General features: G+C 36.3%; 1 pseudogene; it reads left to right on the top strand.

The window, feature by feature from the left end:
- Window positions 1-5,357: 5,357 nt before the first annotated feature.
- Window positions 5,358-6,119, top strand: LOC129151217 (V-type proton ATPase subunit D-like; annotated as a pseudogene).
- The last annotated feature ends 2,246 nt before the right edge of the window (window positions 6,120-8,365 follow it).

Below are 8,365 nucleotides of genomic sequence, written 5' to 3'. Positions count from 1 at the left end.
TCTTCATGAATATCTCTTGTTTCTTAGCATAAAATATAAATATCAGATTTTCCTCCAATTCTCAGGCTTTCTTGTTTGCAGAATGATTTTCTCCCACTTTGAATATATAGAGGTGTTTTCTTTAGATGTTTGAAATATAAAAATTAAATAAATCTTCAGTGTTATCTATTGGTAAATTCATACTGTAAGCTTTGTTGGCTTATTCTCAGGTGCATCCTATAGGATACTATACTAAGATGTAATATGGAGACACAACCACAGGTAAGCAAAATCTCCATCTAAACATAATATAACACAAGTAAAAATTGGCCATTCTATCCTGAACACTGACCTTGCAGTGTAGGCATATTAATCCTAATTTTACAAAAGAAGAAACAGGCCTAAAGAAATTAAATACTTTAGCCAAGATTCTATGTAAAAATTATTAAGGCTATGCTTTTAAAACTAAGGCTCATCTACTTTTATCGGATCAAGATACTTCCATGAAACTGTTGATGGTCACTAACTACACACTTAACAAGGGGATATGGACTGACAGTCTTTAATCAACCTATATATTTTTTATGTTGCTAATTACTGGGGTTTAAAAAATAATATTTAAAGAATGATTTGAGTAAACCATGCAGTATATTGAACATGTTAGTGAATTTACACAAATATTAACTTACATAATTTGGACTTCTGAGCAACCCACATGCTCACAAAAAATTTCTGGAGCCACTGTTTCACTCTTGCAGTGTGGAATATTCTAGTTGAGAGCCGTTATCAATGATTTTCACTTTAAAATATGTTTTAATTTATTTTTATTTTTCCAAGGCTGTCTCATAAAACCTCATATCCCACCTTTCCTATCTACGCATACAGACTTCTCCCTGTGTGTCACAGGTATTCCTTATATCACGGATATATGTTACATTTTGCTCTGCCTAGATTTTAATTGTCCTCAATTTTAATTCCAGCTTTACCATTTACTAGCCATGAGACCTTGAACACATTTCTTAATTTCGTAAGCCCAATTTCCCCTTCTGTTTAATATAAATGCTAATTAGTACTCTAGCCAATTTAATAGAATTGTTGTGAGGACCAAGTGGAGTAATTGTGTGATATTACATTGAACTTACATTAATGTTATCATCTTGGCCAGGTAGTAAAAAGCTGAGAATTGAAAACCAGATAGAGAGCCCTAGTCTGGCTGGAATGTTCTAACCAAGGGTGTGTGTGACCACAAAGGAGGTTGAATGTAGTCTGAGTCTTAATTCAGAGTGTCACTGTCCATAATAACATTTAAAAGTGATAATAAAATTCATTATTCATTTATAAAACTATTGATTAAGAAATTTCTGCTTAATAAATTTTTAATTGTGATTATTTTAAAAAATAACTAAAGATTTAAAAATTTACCAAGGAATGATGTTAATTTCTGAAACTCAAATAATTTCTGGTATAGAGGTTTTCTTGAATTCACTTTTAGCAAAAACATATGATAATGAAAATAATGCCACAAGTTCTCATACAGTTTTCAAAGAATCTGGAGGATGCAGTCAGGCAAACTGGGAAAGATGATGTGAGATGGATTCAGAATGAATTATTTTCCTGTTGTACAAAAACCCAGAGGCCTCTTGTGGGCCAATGGAGAGACTATATTACTTTTTCCATAATATCCTTTCCTAATAGAAAAAAATCAATGTATTTTTAAATCTAGAATGACAAAGATTAAAATGAATAAAATAATTCAGAATTTGTTCTCTTGAGTTTAAAAAGACTGCAATAATAACAGTCATAGTATTACTGTTGTTTTGCAATGTGCAAGACACTGCTAAGTTGCTTTGAATGAATTAGCTCATTTAATCTTCACAAGAACCATATGAATAATATACTATTAATATATTTATTTTATAAAGGATAAAAACTGAGACTTGGAGCGTTCAAGGCTGTGTAGCTGTAACAAAAACAGAAAGAAGAGAATAGCAATCCTGATTTGAAACCAGATATGTCTGATTCTACAACTTAAACTTGCTAACTCTATGAAATATTTCTTCCTTGAGAAACCAAAATGCTGACTAGGAAATGTATAGTTATACTACATGTCAGTTAATTCTTTTATATGATACTAAAACTCAAGGAGCTGCCTTCTTAAGATGTACAATCTTGAGATATATGGTCCTGCAGTACATCATGCTTCTAAGGAACGTTTTTTGAGCCATATCATAAGATCTTGTGGCTCACTTTCACACAGAGACTCCGTGGACTAATCCCATTCTCATTTTCCTCTTTATCTGAGTCATTGCCAGGAGCCAAATTACCTCCATTATCAAACAACTCAGTCACTTATCCCATATTAGTCTATACATCTTGTACTCAGATCCAATTTCCTACCATCTCAAACCCTTCTACTGGGACATTGTGGCCATCTACTTAGGATAGCAATTATATTAATATTTCCTGAGAATGTGTGCCATTTACTCCCTTTGCTTTATGGAAATGTGGCTGACTCCCCAAAACGCTTTTTCTATTGTGCTCTCAATGTGAGGTTTGTGCATTTCTTCAACTCCATACCTCAGAGTTAGAAGATTGGGTTTGTGTCACTTTCAAAGCATTACATTTCAGAGAAGGCCAAACTTTGGGCACACTCAAAACAATGAGCTCATGGGATAGAGAGTGAGGATTAAATAGATGAAATATAGTGCATGCTACCGTGAAACTATTCTGTGTGGTATTTTAATAAATATTAGCAAAAACCACATGACTAAACAGCACAAATAGTAAACTTTAACATATGAATATTTAAAAAAATCATTTAGGAGGTCAGGAAATCTGAGGAAGGAATGCAGATCGATTAATCATGTCTAATTGTGAAACAACCTTATTGAATAATGTGGGGGGGAAATATTGACTTCAGAAAATTCGTAAGACTAAAGGCAAAAGAAACTACACATAAACACTGTACCCTAGTTGAAAAGTTATTTCCCATGAGGAAAGAGATGAACAATTTTGATATTGATATATATGTATAAAGGAACTCAAAATTAAGCAAACAGATGGCACATGTAGGAGTCAGATTTCTCAAGTTATAGTGTTAATTTGCAGATAAACAATGGAAAGAGGCTAAAATAATCTACGTGATAGTAGACTAGAGTTAGAGACATCAGTATAAACTCGTGTTTAGATTAATATAGATACAAAGGGTTAAATGCATAAATATGTGTGTGGTTCTTTACTCTATGAACTGAGGAGCTATCCCTAGCACCATATCTTGCTTGATTTACTATTCTCCAATAAAAGAAACCAGATTTCCTTGGAGAAGTGGTTGATGGTAGCATTGGGCTGGAACTATACAAAATATGCCCAGGATATACTGCCATTCCAGAAATTGAAAAATTGCTCAAAACAAATAATTTTTTTAAAAACCCACATTGATGGGACTATGTCACAGGAACACAAGGACCAATGAAAATAGCTTCTAAAAGCAAAGTTGGAATAATTTGAATAACCTAGTAAATAAGTAGTGATACATTATAACTCAAAATATAAAATATATATCCATACTATATTAATAAATGATTGAGTACATTAGAATCTTGATATGAGACAAATATCCCATGAAGAAAAATTCAAAATAGTTAAGGAGATAACAACTTGACCTCTGGGAGAAGGTACAAAAATCTCAGTGTGAGATGTGTATAGTGACTTTCTGACAAAGGCTATGATATTGAAGAGGCAGTGCGGAGAGATTAACTTTATAGTGGAGAAACCTGACAAACATATTGGTCAAGTCATTGGGTCAACATCAACAGTGAAAAGTATGTTAACAGTATGTAACCTTGATAGAATGAGATGAAAATTGTACTATAATCCTGTGGTTTACCTCCCCTCCCACACACACACACAAAAAGCACATACAAAACACACACACAACAACAACAGTTTAATTATGAGAAAAACAGACAAATTCCAATAGAAAGGCATCCTGCAAAATAACTCACCAGTGGTACTCAAAACTGTCAAGGTCATCAAAACAAGAAAAGTCTCAGAAACTATCACAGTCAAGAATAGCCTAAAAAATATGACTACTTAAAGTAATGTGGGAACCAGAAACATAAAAAGAGCAATAGGTTTAAACTAAGGAAACATGAATAAACTATATACTTAAGGTAATAATATAACATGCACAATACTAATGGTAGATGTTAATAATAAGTAAAATTGGTATATGGGAATTCTTGGTACTGTCTTATAAATTTTTTTTCTGTGAATGTGTAACTGTTCTGAAATAGTCTACTTTTTAAATCAACCCAATGCACTTATTCATGTTTTCCAGGAATTCCTAAGCCCTTTACTCCTGGCTAGAGCTAATTGGGGAAAAAGGGAGATCAATCAGAATGTTTCCCAGAAATTTAAAGTCAGGCCTGAGATAAAGTTAGTTAATCCCTTTGTATAAACTCGCTTGTATACTAAGGAATCTGAAGAAAGAATATCCAGCCATGTGAAACAGAAAAGCAGACCCCTAAAAAAAAATCTATCTACCCAATAAGAAGAGAGTGAGAAACAGTACTAGTGGCTTTTCAATGTTATCATCCCAGTGCCATACTGCAATAATTTGCATTTTTGCTCTTGAGTTCCGCGAGATACCCTTCTATTCTCTCTTAAAAAACAACAACAACAACAACAAAAAAAAAACTTTCAGGAATTAATTAGCCATTAAGGATAGTGTCTGTAAATCCAACAGACAAAAATATCTTCCCTCAAGGATCTTCAATCCCAGTGTACTACTACACTACCTTCCAATCATTCTGATCGTCACAGCTTTCTCCCTAGTTTCTTTAGTGTAAAGACTTCCCTCTAGCTTCAGAACTTGAAAGACTTTTTTTGTCTCTTAGCTTAGGATACTTTAATAACTCTAACCATATTCTGACAATATACTTTCTCCAGATAAAGCACACTCTGAGGCAGAGATTTCTTTGAGTCATTACCTACGGAAAGGACAGGAAAGCAGAGAAGGAAACAGGATTGTCTAGACAGGGGTCCTCAAACTACGGCCCGCGGGCCACATGCTGCCCGCCAAGGACATTTATCCGGCCCGCCGGGTGTTTTTGCCGTCACTGCCTGTCCTGCTTAGCAGCCGACTTAGCAGTGTGCATAGGAATTTGTTCACAGTTTGTTTTTTTTTAAACTAGAGTCCGGCCCTCCAATGGTCTGAGGGACAGTGAACTGGCCCCCTGTTTAAAAAGTTTGAGGACCCGTGGAAGAATGGAGTTGCAGTGCAGTCTAACAAAGACCTCAGCTGAGAGGAAGACGCTGTGGCTGGGTCTGAGGGGAGGAAACCCACAGGGAACCTGAGCCAAACAGTCCTGGTCAGAATGTCGGGCAAAGACCGAATTGAAATCTTTCCCTCGTGAATGGCACAGACCATCATGAAGGCTCGATTAAAAGGAGCACAGATGGGTCGAAACCTCCTGAAGGAAAAATCTGATGCCTTAACTCTTCGATTTCGACAGATCCTAAAGAAGATCATAGAGACTAAAATGTTGATGGGTGAAGTGATGAGAGAAGCCGCCTTTTCACTTGCTGAGGCCAAGTTCACAGCAGGGGACTTCAGCACCACAGTTATCCAAAATGTAAATAAAGCCCAAGTGAAGATTCCAGCAAAGAAAAATAATGAAGCAGGTGTTACCTTGCCAGTGTTTGAACATTACCATGAAGGAACTGACAGTTATGAACTGACTGGTGTAGCCAGAGGTGGGGAACAACTGGCTGAATTAAAGAGGAATTATGCCAAAGCAGTGGAACTACTGGTGGAACTCGCCTCGCTGCAGACTTCCTTTGTTACTTGGGATGAAGCTATTAAGATAACCAACAGGCGTGTAAATGCCATTGAACATGTCATCATTCCTAGGATTGAATGTACCCTTGCTTATATCATCACAGAGCTGGATGAGAGAAAGAGAAAGAGAGAGAGAGAGAGAGAAGAGTTCTATAGGTTAAAGAAAATACAGGAGAAGAAAAAGATTCTCAAGGAAAAATCTGAGAGGGACTTGGAGAAACAGAGGGTAGCTGGAAAGGTGACGGAGCTTGCCAGTCTTCTGGCTGAAGAGAAGGATGAGGATCTTCTGTTTGAATGATCTTGCCTGCTCTGGTTCTTTCAGAAGTCCTGATGTGACACCATTTTAGTTTAGAATGTAGGTTTGGTTTGTGTGGCTGTTTATTTTTTGGTCTAATTTCACTGGTTGTAAAACTTCCCTGGATGTCCATTTATGGGATTACGTTTGCAGAATCCTAATTTACCAACCATTGATCACAGATGAGACTTAGAGAACCTGCCTAGGAATCTGTAGAATTTATTCTGCAGAAGTATCACCCTACCCCAATTATAAATGGTTACAAGTGATCGGCTTACCAAGCATATTAGGAAATTCCCCTTAGGAACCAGCAGTGGTCTCAGGCCAATACAAGAAGGCCAGCTACTGTAGGAGCACCCTCCATTCCTACCCACCCACACCCCCTGGCGCTGTTGTCTGAGATAGCTCAGCCATTCTGTGTTTCTGTGGTACTTCTCCAGCGTTAGGAAAGCCTTCACTTAATTTTACGTTGCATGACAGGTCTGTTTGTTCTCTCTGTCATGGAACACTTTTGCCAATTAGCATGTGACTGTGGTATAAACAATAAAATGATTAAAAAAAAAAAAAAAAAGACCTCAGCTACTCCCAAGGGAATATCTGGAGCTAAATGGCTCTTCAGATTTGCAGCACATTGGGTGACCTGTTGCAAGTTGATCATTCACTAGAGTGGGCTTCCCTGAGAAGGAGTTTTGAACTTGAATGAAGTGGTGTTCTTCAGCTGACATATTTCCAAAGAAGGCTAAGACTTGGACTTCTGAGAGCACTCTCAGCAGCTTGGGAAATAAGTTATTAATCCTTTAAAGGGATCTGGGTAGGGCTACATGACATCCACCACATCATAATTTCATCTATGTATTTCAACATTCCCCAGCCAAAATATATACCACCATATTAAGTTAGATTTCTCTATCATATGTGCTAAATGCACTCTGTAATTTTTCCTACAATTAAAAAAAAATAATGTCATTAGCTATTTTTTTCTCACTAAACTTCAGGTTCTGTGAAGGCAAAGGCCCTGCTTGTTTGGTTTACCACTCTATGTCAAATTAGTCAATGGCCTGGCATAGTGTGGTTATTTAATATACGTTTGTTTACTTCATGTTCAATGATTTAATTTACACTATTGAGTATTTCCCTTATTAAATTATATCAGAATTGATTGAATGTAATAGCCAACTATCTAGCCCCTTCTCTTTCTAAAGTAAATTAAGAGAGGCTACATATTTATAAAAGGAATTGTAGCCACCTGGTATTATCATATTAAAATGTTATCAATATTTAAAAACCCTGTATTTAAGATTTAATACAGATGTACAGGTACAGTGGTATTAAAAATATTTTAAGCTATTTGTAAAAAGAGAGCCAAAAATTCATTCTGTGTATACCTAGATCAGTGATGGCGAACCTATGACACGCGTGTCAGCACTGACACGAGTAGCCATTTCTGATGACACGCGGCCGCATGCCGAGGATGAAACATTTGCTGCTCTTGAGGATGAAACATTTGCGACTAGAGTCTTGGAGTTAGCTTTTTCCTCAAAGTGACACACTACCCGAGTTATGCTGTTTTTTGGCGAAGTTTGACACACCAAGCTCAAAAGGTTGCCCATCACTGACCTAGATGTTACTGGTATCATCTTGTCTTTTGTAATTTGTGTAAACTGTCTCAAATTGCCTATCTCAATTTTGGTGGCAAGTAAAGTCTCTTGGAAAGTTTTCCAAAATTTCAGGAAACATATCTTCATGTTTGCTCCGCTGCTTAGCATTTCTGTGGCAGCTAAACTCTCAACCACGTAAGCATTTTTCATCTCATGGTTGTTTTCTTTCTCTTCTCTGTAAAAATACAAAAGTAAAGACCATCTCTTCCTCTTAAATATCTTCCAGATTTTATTTGTGGGTATTCAACTTTACCAAGATTTGGGACAACAGTAACTGTTGCAGAAAAGTTAATAATAACAGTACTGGGTACACTGTTCAAGTCCCAAGTGGAAAGGTAGAAGTGTATTGACATCTGGTCTTCATTCATTGTCCTGCCTAACTGTTCAACACCTAGGTTAGAGAAAGACAGCTTTCCACCTCCCATTCCCCTGCCCTCAATCTGGCCTTACATGGCCTGAACCGTAAAATATCAACAATTTTTAAAAGAAAGGACAATTTTTGATACTTGACATTTTTCCAGATGATGAAATATTTTTTTCTCTCCTTAAATTAGCAATTAACATATGCTTCCAGAAAACTCTGGGTTTTCT

This window comes from Eptesicus fuscus, chromosome 13 (assembly GCF_027574615.1).
Source record: "Eptesicus fuscus isolate TK198812 chromosome 13, DD_ASM_mEF_20220401, whole genome shotgun sequence".
Classification (NCBI taxonomy): Eukaryota; Metazoa; Chordata; class Mammalia; order Chiroptera; family Vespertilionidae; genus Eptesicus; species Eptesicus fuscus.
This window is presented reverse-complemented; position numbering and strand designations above follow the sequence as displayed.